General features: G+C 37.6%; 1 non-coding gene across 1 annotated transcript; it reads left to right on the top strand.

Moving 5' to 3' along the window:
• The first annotated feature begins 11,215 nt into the window (after positions 1–11,215).
• TRNAS-UGA (transfer RNA serine (anticodon UGA)) lies at positions 11,216–11,302 on the top strand. Its single transcript has one exon. It is a non-coding gene; the product is annotated as a tRNA-Ser (tRNA).
• Positions 11,303–13,222: the final 1,920 nt, after the last annotated feature.

Here is a 13,222-nt window from a genome sequence, read left to right as displayed (position 1 = left end):
ACTTTGAGATGGCTAGAGAGCTAGAAGCTAGCAAAAATGAACTTGAAACCCTTAGGGTCAAACTGAAAGCTTCACAAGTCAAAAGGAGAGAGCTAACTAAAAAAATATTAGAGATATCTGATAATAGTTCTTCAGATGAAGCCAATATTGATTCTTTAGAAAAGGAAGTTTAAAAGTTAAAGGTGAGAAATTGAATCTAAGGAGAGAGCTAGAAGGTCTCACTATCTGCATGAGTCAGGAACTGGAATCCAGAAGAGCTGTTAAAGATCCTATCAAGGAAAGAGATTAAGAGATTACAAATATCAAACAAAAAAGTGTCACTATGCATGAGCATTTGATTGTTGAAAGAGAAGAAAAGGAGAACCTACAGCTAAATCTTGAACTGGCATTATCTCTGAGAGAGAACCTGCCAAAGCATAATGAAGATCTCACCAAATAGCTTACTGAAGCCAATGGGAAATTGGAGAAGTTCAACAGAAGTTCTACCATGCTGAAAGAAAAAATTCAATCACAAAGAATGAAGGGTGATATCTTTGGATTTGGTTTTCACACAACTGAAAAAGGTGAATCCTTCGGTACAAAGAGCAAAAATCCTAAGAACAAATCTGCTCCTAAGATCAATAAGCCTACCAGTAAGAAGGTCTTTAAACTTGTTTGTTTTGTTTGCCATAAACTTGGTCACACTACAAATGCTTGTAGAGACAAACCTAACAGAAATGCAAGTTACAATACTAATGCTAGGTATATGTCCAAGAAATTTGAAGGTCATTGCTTCACATGTGGAATGTATGGACATAGATATGTTGAGTGCAGATATGGAGCAAATAATCTTGTGCCACACATGCATCCAAGACCAAATGGTGACCAGATGAGGAACTTTGACAACCAGGTAAATCTGAACTGGTAAAGACCCTACGACAACCGATTTAGTCCATTTGAGATGGAAAAGGTAACAAATGTTATTTGCACCATCTATAATAACTTTGGTCATGTGGCTATAAATTGCAGAAGAAGAATAGGAAGAGGAAATGCTGGACCTTGGAGATCATCAGGTATGACCTTTTATCACTGTAACAAACCGGGGCACTTAGCAAAATTCTGTAGATCCAGAAATAATAAATTGGTCAATTCTTCTAAGGATAAGAAAGGAAAGTAGAAAGTTAATGTTGAATAAACCATAGAGGAAATGAATTGGATTTGGAAGAAGAAAAGTGATGACTCACCTAGAGAAGAAACTGTTCCTTCACCCAGTGAAGAGAACCCTGCACCAGTGACTTAAGCCTTTTTAATATGGCTAAGGGGAGCTTAACGGTTAAAATACCTCTAGACCCCTTGTGGAAAATGAGCAGGAAAAGAATTTTGAAACATGAAATTTTGGTAACTTTTTGTCAATATGTTATCAACTGGTTTTCCCCTTGAGCGGTGAAATTAGGGTTTGTAACCCTAATGGGCGAGCATTTAATGCAGTAGGTAAAAAGGATAAAAGCGAGTTTTACTTTGTCATTTTTACCCTAATGCATTCTAGAAAGAAATTTGGAGCGCTTGCTGAGCTGAGAAAGATTGTTTTGCTATTAATTGCCGAATTGTTTTGTGATTTGTGAAATTAAGTTGAATTGAAGGTTGCAGAAGGTTGAACTAGTGTGCACTTGGGCAGTTCAACTGGTAAACAAGGCAACGTGCATGAAACAAGGTATTGCTTTGAACATACTACTTAGAATATTGTTCATCTAAAATGGCATCAACTTCAAAGAATGTAGAGAGGTTAATTATTACTTCTGAGCCTATGGAAGTTGTAAAGGTAGAACAAATTGTGTCATATAATGCATTGTCACAAGTTCCAAGTGGAGTTTTGGTCAAAAGTGATTTGTCTAGTTACATTAACTACAAGATAGAAGATTTAGGATCTCTATACATTTACACACAGTTGAAATCACTTTGTGATAAGAATGGTAAGATTAAGACAAAGTATGCTAGGGTTTTTGAAAAGGGTTTTCATAATGCCGCTTATTTTCTTGAAGATTTCAAAGAAGCGCATATCAAAATCATTTTGATTCAAGTTCATGGAGAAAACATGTATTAAGAAAGAACTCACACAATTACAAAGGAATCCATTCAAGTTGTGACTAGCTATTTCTCAAAGGGTGAAGTACCTGAGTTAAGGAGAATTTCTAAGGATATTGTCTTCAACTTAACCGGTTCTACATTTGATGGTCGTGCTTTTTTCGTTAACAACATTAAAGACCCTGCAGTAAAACTAGCAACAATGGTAATAGGCTACCGAGTATTTTACTCTAATAGACTTAATAGTGTCCCTTCAGCAACAGTTGATACAACTCACAAAATGATTGTTGATAATGCAAATTATGATCTCTGTGAAGCTATCAGGAGTCAATTGTTTTTTAATTTTCAATCTATCAAGAAGGGTAGCAGTTTGAAATTCAAGTTTGGTCTGCTATTAGTTGGACTATTCTTTTATTTTCAGAACTTTCTACCAAGAATTGGAGACATTGAGTGGTCAAAGGACTCATCGGTCTCGGCAAAAATTAAGAACATCATCAAGGCTATAAAGAATACTTTCCGTGCTGCCATGAATAAGTATTTTAATGAGTTCCAAAAGAAAATGAGCATGAGAATGAGACTACTAGAAGAAGTGGTAAAGCACTTTGAAAAGGATATAATCTTTACTATTACCACTGATTTTTGCCTGATGCAAGCAATTGAGCCAAGAGAGGAAGAAATGGAAGACATGAGTTATGAGGTAAACTATGATCTACCGGTTGGTTATGCTAATACCCTATTAGCATCACCTAAAGACAAAAAGAAGGCAAAATTGGACGTTGTGGTAGTCCAAGATGCACCTGCACAAACCAATACTGCACCAGTTAAAAGTGCAAGAGGAAAGAATAAAAAATCTGATGAAGCATCTCTAGCAATAAAGAGTACTAGGGTTACCAAGAGTGTCCTAACCAAAAACGAACTGGAACCCAAAGTATATATTAAGGAGACAAAGAAGAGAGGTAGAAATTAATTTTGCAACTAGAGTACGAGGGAACGGATTCTGATGAAGAACCAAAGAAGGCAAAAACAATTGTTAGAGTAATCAGGTCTTTACTTGATTAATTAAACGATATTTGTTTAAGTAATTAAGTTCCCCTTTATCTCTTTTACACTTAAGCTAACATTAGGTACATAATAATTAATTCTTTTATTAATTATTTTTTGCAAGCCTAGGGTTTTCCATTTTAGGGTTTCTCGACCTATTTGAGGTTGAATTCTTTTCTTTGTATCATTATTCTACTATACTTTTTTGTGAATACAGAGCTCTCACATTCTTGAGCATTTTTTTGTGTTTATTATTTTTCTTTGTTGCTTCCTTGCTTCTCCTTGTAATAGGTTTATTCAGCTTGTAGAGATCATTTGGGCTCCTGTGGTGTTGTATTTCTCAACTCTCACATGGTATCAGAGCTTCAGATCTACAACTACCTGTTCATGTTTTGAGTGGTTTTGCATTGGAAGCAGATCTAGGGTTTCAGAAGTTTTTTTTTGTGCACCTAGGAATATGCCTTTTTTCTGAGCACTTTGGGCCTAAACGGACCTCAACATCATGCTCAAAAGGCCCAAAAACCACTATGGTCATGAAAAACTTGACCACTTTCAACACCTAGGCCTCTGGGGGTATTTTTTTGTTCTGTACCAGGTCGTACGAACCTGACACGCAGTTTGAGAAATTAAAAAAAATTTTAAAAATCATTTTTTGCCTTTTTATGGCATGTAGGCCAAAATTTGATTTTTTGAAAATGAGAATTCATATTTTTTTGGCAAAAAAGTTTTTAAAACATCAAAAAAATCAATTTTGGGGTTTAACCCATGGTATGTAGGGTACCATGGGCCCACTGGTCTGCAGTAGGCCCTGCTGCCGTCGGCCCCTACCCATTGGTGGCTTCCTCTCCTGCCGACAGCTTCCCCACTTGCCATCCTCCTCCTACAGTCGCTGACCTCCACCACCCACCTGTCGCTGTAGCTCGGCCACCGCTGCCGCCGCCACCACCAGAGCGTCATCAGAGCACTGCTCATAGACCACCTCCGCCCAACCCTGCCACCAGACAGCTCCCTCTTGCCTCTTTTAGGGGGGGTTGGTTTTTTCCTCATATCTTGAGCATACAGAGTCATTTTTTCAAAAACAAATAGGCATTGGAAAGATGGTTCCGAGATGGACATCATGGTATTGGAATTTTTTTCAACTTTTCTATTTGACTATACTTTTTTCTAGTCAAAGTGGGATCTCTTTTCTGCACTTCCGGGGCTGTAGAATGGGCAAACAGAATCCATTTTTTGAAAACGAATAGGTGTTGGAAAGCTTTCAACATGCTCTATTCAGATATGTGATCTTTTTTGTCAAATATTTCATTAGGTACATGAAGTTTCAGTTTGAAATTTTTTTTTTCTTATGCACTACTTCCTTCTCATCAGTATGTACTAGGGTTTGGGTTTATCTTTTGTGAGGGGTGTTTTTTCTCACTTTCTGTCATTTATATCAAAAATATAGAACACCAAAACTCTCAAAACAAACAAACCCTTCTATATCTTCTGTCTATTCTGAAAGATCACATAATTAAAAAAAAACACAAGAAGGTATAGGTGCAGAGTTTCATGGCAGATTTTTCAGTTGAGTTGTTGACATCACACAACTATCACACCTAGAAGCCTCACATCATGAGGCTTCTCAGGGCCAGAGGGTCGTGGTCTTGTTTGGATGAGGTTCAACCTCTATTGTAGCATCCTTTTGAGGTTCTTCAACACATAAACAAGATGGATGAGGCCATGGGTTTTCTCTCATTACATGTTTCTGACAGTCTTTTGTTTCACCTTGATGCTTTGCTCTATCCTCGCACTATGTGGTTGAAGTTTGAGACTCTCTCTAGGAGAGTTAATGAGATCCAAGCATTACAGATTGAGGTAGAGTTGGTTTTCTTATCACCTAATTCCTTTCCCACCATTGAGGATTTTTTGAACAAATTCAAGACTACCAGGGGTGTGGAAAGATCAAGACAGAACCAGAGTGCATTCACTTGATACTTTCAAAGCTTCAAGGTCCTTTTCAGTTCTTTGCCTCTACTTTCTACTCCACAATGGATGGCTTGGATGCTCGTTTTACCATGCCTACCTTTGATGTGTTTTGTGAGCATTTGTCTCGTGAGCAGTCTCACCTTTCTCAGCTAGACATGCTCTCAGGGTCCAAGAACAAAGTATTGGTTGCTTAGTCCTCTAAAGAGAAGCAAAAGCAGAAACTGAAGCCAAAGAAGAATTTTGTAGGCAGTGAACATTCCTCCAAGCCACCTCCTAAATCTGATTCTAAGCCACCATTTCCTCTGCAACAAGGGAAATCTTCGCAATCTGCTGAGTCTTCCTCCAAGACTAAGAAGAAATCAGGAGATACTTGTAGTTTTTGTGGCAAGGAAGGACATCTAGTTTTTAGGTGTTGAAAATGATTAGAGGCTTTAGAGGAAGCCATGCAGCAGCATCACATCTCCTCACCTCAGGCGTCTTCTCCTTCCACAGGGAAAGGTCATGCTCTCACTGCTAGAGCTTCGACCTATGGGTCCACTTGGATTTTAGATTCTGGCACTTCTCACCATATGACTCACACTCAATAGTTGGTTACTTCTCTTGCCTCTTGTGGTACTTCACAGATTGCAATGGGTGACTTTGTTTAGCTTTCAGTCTTGGGTTTAGGTTCTGTCTCTTTGGATGGGGGTACCCTGCAGGATATTCTGGTTGTTCCTGAAATCTTGACAAACCTCCTGTCCATTTATCAGATTTGTCATTCTAGCTCTAGTAAGACAATTGAGTTCTCACCACATGATGTGGTCATTCGGGACCTCCATGACTCTGATTTGGTTGTGGCTATTGGGAGTGTTGATAGTGCATCTCGTCTTTAAAAATTTCCTGCACTGATGGTGTTTGTCATGGTTGTGTGCTTGGAAAGCATCACAGGGATCCCTTTTTGAAGGGAATAGCCCCTCATTCTTTCGCACCGTTGGAGTTGATTCACAGTGACCTCATTTCATTCCCTACTCCTTCTTTTTCTGGGGCCAAGTATGTACTCAAATTTATTGATGACTTCTCTAGATGCACATGGGTGTACTTCCTTAAGTACAAGTCTAATGTCTTTGATTCATTTTGAATCTTCAAGACATTTGTAGAGAAGCAGTCTGGCTATTCTATTCAATAGATATGTATAGATAATGGGGGGGAGTATGTGAATCAGGCTTTCAGAGATTTTTTCACTAAGCATGGTTTACAGCATCTGTTTACTATTCCCTACACCCCTCAGCAGAATGGTGTCACTAAGAGAAATAAAAAAACTTTAGGGGAGATGGAAAATTATATGATTTAGTCTAGGTCCATGGATTCATATTTTTAGGTTGAGGCAGTCAGTTGTGCCAACTACATTCAGAATTAGATGCCTCACAAGGTGATTCGACATATGATTCCTGAGGATGCTTGCTCTCATGACAAGCCTGATGTTTCTTTTTTCTGAGTATTTGGCAGTGAGGCATGGGAATTTATTCCTGATGCTTAGAGGAAAGCAATGGAGCGGAAGAGTGGACCCTTCATTTTTGTTGGCTACTATGAGGATGTTAAGGCATACATATTGTTTGATTCTGATTCCAAAGAGGTCCTATTTTGATGGGATGTTCAGTTTGATGAGTGCCTTCCCATAGTGGATACCTTGTCTACTCCTCTACCTACTCCTCCCACTGCATTTCTTCAAGATTATTTTGAGGATGATTTTGATGATGTTGTTGATGATCCACCATCCCCACCTCCACCCGCTCCACCTCATATGCCCAAGTGGGCTCACTTTATTGTTGAGGCAGTAGGATCTATGGCCGGTGATCCTTTTGAAACTTGTCACACCCGTTCTCATACTGTGGGTTATAGTCTTTTGAGTCATGCCATTTCAAATGATCCTGAGAAGTTTTTAGAGGCAACAAGACACCCTGAGGGGGATTGTTCTATGGATGAGGAGTATTCTTCTTTGATGAAGAATAATACTTGGGATCTATGTCCTCTTCCTAAGGGCAGAAAGATGGTTCAGTGTTGTTGGTTGTATTGCACTAAGTATGTTGTTGATGGTTTGATTGATAAGTACAAAGAACGTCTTGTTGTGAAGGGTTTCTCATAGGTTGAGGGTATTGATTACTCTGAGACATTTTACCCTATCACCAAGATGAACTCTATTCGCTTTGTACTCTCCCTTGCAGCTTATGGGGGATGGCCAATTTTTCAGATGGATGTGAAGAGTGCCTTCTTGCATGGAGTCTTATAGGAGGAAATCTATATGGAACGGCCTTAGGGATTTGTGCAGGACACTTCTTTGGTTTGCAGACTTCGGCGTTCATTCTATGGTCTCAAAAAGGCCCCTCAAGCTTGGTATGTGAAGATGGACTCTTTCTTTCTCTCCACTGGTTTCACATGCTGTCATTTTGATCACACAGTGTACATTTAGCTTCTTGAGGGTGAGATCCTGATTCTTGTGCTATATGTTTATGATCTCCTCATCACAGGTAGCTCATCCTCTATGATTTAGCATGTTCAGCGAGCTTTGATGGACCAATTTGAGATGACAGATCTTGGTCTTCTGCACTATTTCCTCAATCTTCAGGTGATTCAGTCTTCTAATGGGATCTTCATTTACCAGCAAAAGTATGCTCTTGACATGCTTCAGTGCTTTGGCATGCTTGATTGCAAGCCTGCCCCCACTCCTTTTCAGTCAGGGGTTGTTTTGATTACTACTTGCTCCACTCCTTCAGTAGATCTACACTTTATAAGCAATTGGTTGGTAGTTTATTGTACCTGACACACACTCATCCTAATCTTTCCTTTGTGGTTGGCCTTGTCTCTTGATTCTCCCATGATCCTCATGAGATTCATTGGCAAGCTGCCAAACGTATTTTACAGTACATTCAGGGCTCTATTTCTCATGGCATCCACTACACATCAAGGGAACCTCACATTGTTGGCTACACTGACTCAGATTGGGCTGGTGATGTCAATGATCGGAAGTCTACTTTTGGCTTTGTTTTCTGTCTTGGCTCTAGTCCTATCACATGGTCTTCTAAGAAGTAGGCTGCTCATGCATTATCATCTACAAAGGTTGAGTACCAAGCTACTGTGCTCGCCAGTCAGGAGATCTTATGGCTTTGACAATTGATAACTGAGTTTTGTTTTCCTCCTGATAGTCCCACTATTCTTTGGTGTGACAATCAGAGTGCTATTCACATTTCTCGCAACCCGGTACAGCATCAACAAACAAAGCACATTGAGCTTCACATGCATTTCATCCTCCATTTGATTCAGGATGGTTCCCTCATTTTGGAGTACATTCCCACTGCTGAGCAGGTTGCAGGCATCTTCACAAAACCTTTTGCATCGCCATGCTATCTTCAATTGTGCTCTATGCTTGGGGTGAAGGAAGTTGTCCTTGGGGGGTCTTTATGAGGCCTTCCTTCTTTCTTGCTTTCAATAGTTGTTCTAGGTTTTAGCTTCTCCCTAAGTCTAGCTTAAGGGGGGGTGCTAGAGTAATCGGGTCTTTACTTGATTAATTAAACAACATTTGTTTAATTAATTAAGTTCCCCTTTATCTCTTTTACACTTAAGCTAATATTAGGTGCATAATAATTAATTCTTTTATTAATTATTATGTGCAAGCCTAGGGTTTTCCCTTTTAAGGTTTCTTGACCTATTTGAGGTTGAATTCTTTTGTTTGTATCATTATTCTATTACACTTTTTTGTGAATACAGAGCTCTCACATTCTTGAGCATTTTTCTGTGTTTATTATTTTTCTCTATTGCTTCCTTGCTTCTCCTTGTAATAGGTTTATTCAGCTTGTAGATATCATTTGGGCTCTTATGGTGCTGTATTTCTCAACTCTCACAACAATCGGCAGAATATCCAAGAAGGTTAAGGAAGTGCCAAAGGCAACTGTGCCTATTGATATAGCATCTTTCAAGCCAGAAACCCATTTTGAAAGAACAATGAAGACACTAAGGAGGAATAGGTCTGACAATGTAAAAAAGCATTTTGATTCCTTCACTGAAAAATGAGAAAGAGAAAGTTATTCAACAGGTAATCACTCATATGTGTCATTTTAGTAGATATCCACATGAAGTAGAAAATGATATCTCAAATTATTTGTAGACTATTCTTTTGAATAAATGGGAGGAAGCTATTAAATTAGAAAAAGAAATCATTGATAAGGTATTTGTACAATATTTCTTTGAATTTTCTAAAGATGATATTAGTGCCTTAGTTGCTCAATACAAATCTCATTTTACATTCAAAGCAAGAAGAGTGAAGTTACTTAGTGGAAAGAAGACAATTGTTGAAACTGAGACCCATCAAATAGCCTGTGAAATCAGAAAAATTGAAGAACTCATCCAATCCTCTATGAATGAGGATAATGTTGTTGATGATGTTAATCAACCAGAAATGGATAAAGAAGACATTAATTAAACCTGATGAGGTCTATCCTCTCAAGAAAAAGGATGACTCCATTATTCATGTTTTTGATGATGTTCAGGACACAGTTGACCTATCTAGAGAGAACACTGCACCAGATATGGAGCCTCTTGCAAATGCTGATTTACGGGTTACCTTAGTTGAGCAACCGACAACTCAACTAAAAGTGGACAATCCACCGGTAACAAAACAACTAGAGAAACACCAATCTCAACTGGTCATTCAAGTTATTCAAAAGGAGCGTACTAAAATTGTTGTCACACAGTCCTCTGAAAAGGAAACAAAGAAGAATACAAAGAAAGAAATCATTAAGGTTGTATCCTCTGAACCAGCAAAGCAAAAACAACTTGATGAAGATGATGATGATTCTCTAAGTATCTCAGGACCTATTGATATGAACAATTTGAGCACATCAGAAATGATGAAGATTGCAAATGTCATGCAATCTAGAGCGCATAAGAAGAGATTGAAAGAGCAAAGGGTTGAAGGTGAAACAATTCAGACTGTAGTAGATATTTTATCTGGTCTCCTACTGGAAACATCTACAACACATCTATCTACACCTATTGGAAAACTTGGTCAATTAGTTGCAAATGCATCTGATCAAATCAAGTCACTAGAAGATGTTGCTCAACTGTATGCCAAAAAGAGTCACAAGAAGAAATATGGAGAAAAATTGGCAAAGGATATTGATAGTGGCAAAATGGCTCTATCACACAATAAAAGTTTGTTGAGTAAAGTTATTGAAATAGGAGGAAAGTATCTAGCTTCTACCTCCAATGTTACTTTCTTTTATTCTGACATTTCAAAAAGTCAAATTGAAACAAAGCAAGAATTGGAAAGGATGTGCAAGGCATATGTCCCACTCCAGGACTCTATACTTGCCTTTAGCAAATTTGTAGATGATTTGCATACCAGACTGGACATCTATGATAATGAAAAGGCAAAGAGACTCTGATCTCTTAAAGAACTCAAAAGTCAACTCACATCACAGGTAGACATACTTCAGAGAGCCCACTCCAATGCAGAAGCTATTCTTGCAACCCCTTAAACCTGCACACTGGACTCAATGGAAGAATTTCATTCATAACTGATGTCTACATTTGAGTATACTGAGAACATATTGGAATCATGGCAAAATGCTTTGTCAAAGATGATGAAGAGCTACAATGATATTTTATGAGATTAGCTAATGCATGAACTTTTAAGTTATTGTTGTATATGTTGAACACTTTGATACAAATTATATATATATAATTTTTACTTTTTCAATTTGCCATTGTTGTCAAAGGGGGAGTAGAAATATGTATGTGTATTTTTGAAAATTTTGTATAATGTATGCATTAGGGGAGCATGAGTAAATGTGTAAATTTGTTGTGTATGCATACTTAGTGGTATTAATGTAAAATTTTCTAAGTGTTTCCATCAATACCAAAGGGGGAGATTGTTGGCTTGATGATGATTGTAATGTATTCATCATTTGTTGTCATTGATGAAACACTCTCACACACACATATGATTACATTGACTACCGGTGTAACTTCAATTGTTTACTTTGTCAACCAGTATGTTAGTACTAAAAGAATCAATTTTATTTTTATCATCATGATATATATATATATATATATATAACGGATAGCCCTATAGACAGATATTTTCAGTCAGCATAAAATGAGTTATGCTAATTCAGGAGAGATGGCCGAGTGGTTGATGGCTCTGGTCTTGAAAACCAGTATAGTTCAAAAACTATCAAGGGTTCAAATCCCTCTCTCTCCTTTTGTTCGTTGAACAACTAAACCTAACTTATAAAAAAGAAAAATCCTAGATAGAACTTAGTTTAGTACCAAAAAAATTCTCGGTTATATTCTATAGCCGAGCAACAAGGATTCAACTAGAAGAATAATGACAAAGGATATTTACTAAGAGGTTTATCTCTAATTGGTACTTTGTGTCAACCACTATGTGCATAAGAGACAGTTTGTGATTATACTAAGTCAACATCAAGATGGAGATCAAGCGGAGATTTAAGGACAACGATTCATATGTTTTATTCAAACCAGTATTTGATTGTTTCAATCGGTATTTGGTAATTTTGTGATGAGTTACTTGCACCGACTGCTTGGGGACAATTTTTGTGATGAGTTATGATCACTTGTCCAAATACACTGCACCTAGGAAATTGTGTTATGATTTCTTAAGGCCGACATGAAATCACAAGGTCTATATATTGACATTGCAATGAATTATTTGATATAGTGAAAAGTGTTATGTTCTGTGCGAAATGGAAAAAAAGTTAAGTTGCAGAGTATGCAAAAGAGTAGTGTTGAATATGTAGAAGGATCTGATTAAGCAAGTATTGTGCTACTCAGAACACATCAAACCATTCTTGTTGTTTTCTAATCATTACAGCAAAATCAAATCCCCTAACCGGGTAAGCTCTAACATGATTCAATGTATAAATCCTTTAACAGGGTGATCCATTAGTTTGAATTCAGAAATCCTCCACCGAGGTTACTCCTAACAGGGTACTACCTTTAACAGGGTACAAGATTCTAATCAAGCTTTGGGATCTCTAACAAGATTTTCTCCTAGCAGAGCACTTTGTAGACCTTAACCGGCCAGTTATCTATTACTGCAGATAGTTAACTTGTGAGCTCCATCTCATCGTGGTTTTTACTAATTTGGGTTTTCCACGTACAAACACTTGTGTTATGGTGGATGCTTTACTTTTTGTGGATGTTGTTATATCATTTTGGATTGCATGCATTGTAATTAAAAGCTTCGTTAAGTTCATCTATCGGTTAGTGTTTGAAGTAGTTTTATTTTTGGTGTCACTGATTCACCCCCCCCCCTCTCAGTTCTTTTCAAGTCCATCAAGCACAAAAGGTTTACACAACAATGCATTGCTCGGATCAACAGGGTAGTCAAACATGCCTTGACCAAAACAGGGTAACCAAGTCGACTTTTATTGATCTTCTACATGCTTCCTTTTTAATTATCAAAACACATGGTTCAATTAATGGAACAAAATAAAGGTTTTCCAGACTCATAGAGACAAATTCCAATCATATTGACTTCTATCTTCAAGATATGAATGTCACAGATTTTGGAGCATATAATTCATAGATCATGTTGTAATACATACATCCAGATAGCAATTCAACTGTCACAACTAATACCAACAATTGATACAAAAGAAAAAACTCAACCATGACTAGAAAAACACTAGATTCTAGATCAAAGGATCTCTCAAAAGTTGCTCTTGTAATCCATACATACCTCACTGCTCAATATCACATACATACCTATCTTCTACTACTCAACATCACATACATACATGTCTTCGACTGCTACTCAACATGCTACATCCATTCCTAATTAAATCACAAGGTTTGAAATCAATGACAACATTCACACAAGTCTAATAACACTCTCATATTGCCAATACAACAATTTGTATCATTTGCATCATTTATACCTATCTTGGACTATCTACAACTGAACATATTTACCATTCTTCCACATCAATCTGGACCAATTTGAACCACCAGATTGACATCAATGACAATAGAGACAAGTGATTTGAACAAGATCATGCTCAAGATGTTGGTATATCTCCCATTCCTCCTCAATCCAAAATCCCTTTGTATAAAACAAAATCCCACTACCCCCCATCTTCCACATTCATTTTTGGTC

Source organism: Cryptomeria japonica, chromosome 6, assembly GCF_030272615.1.
Source record: "Cryptomeria japonica chromosome 6, Sugi_1.0, whole genome shotgun sequence".
Classification (NCBI taxonomy): domain Eukaryota; kingdom Viridiplantae; phylum Streptophyta; class Pinopsida; order Cupressales; family Cupressaceae; genus Cryptomeria; species Cryptomeria japonica.
This window is presented reverse-complemented; position numbering and strand designations above follow the sequence as displayed.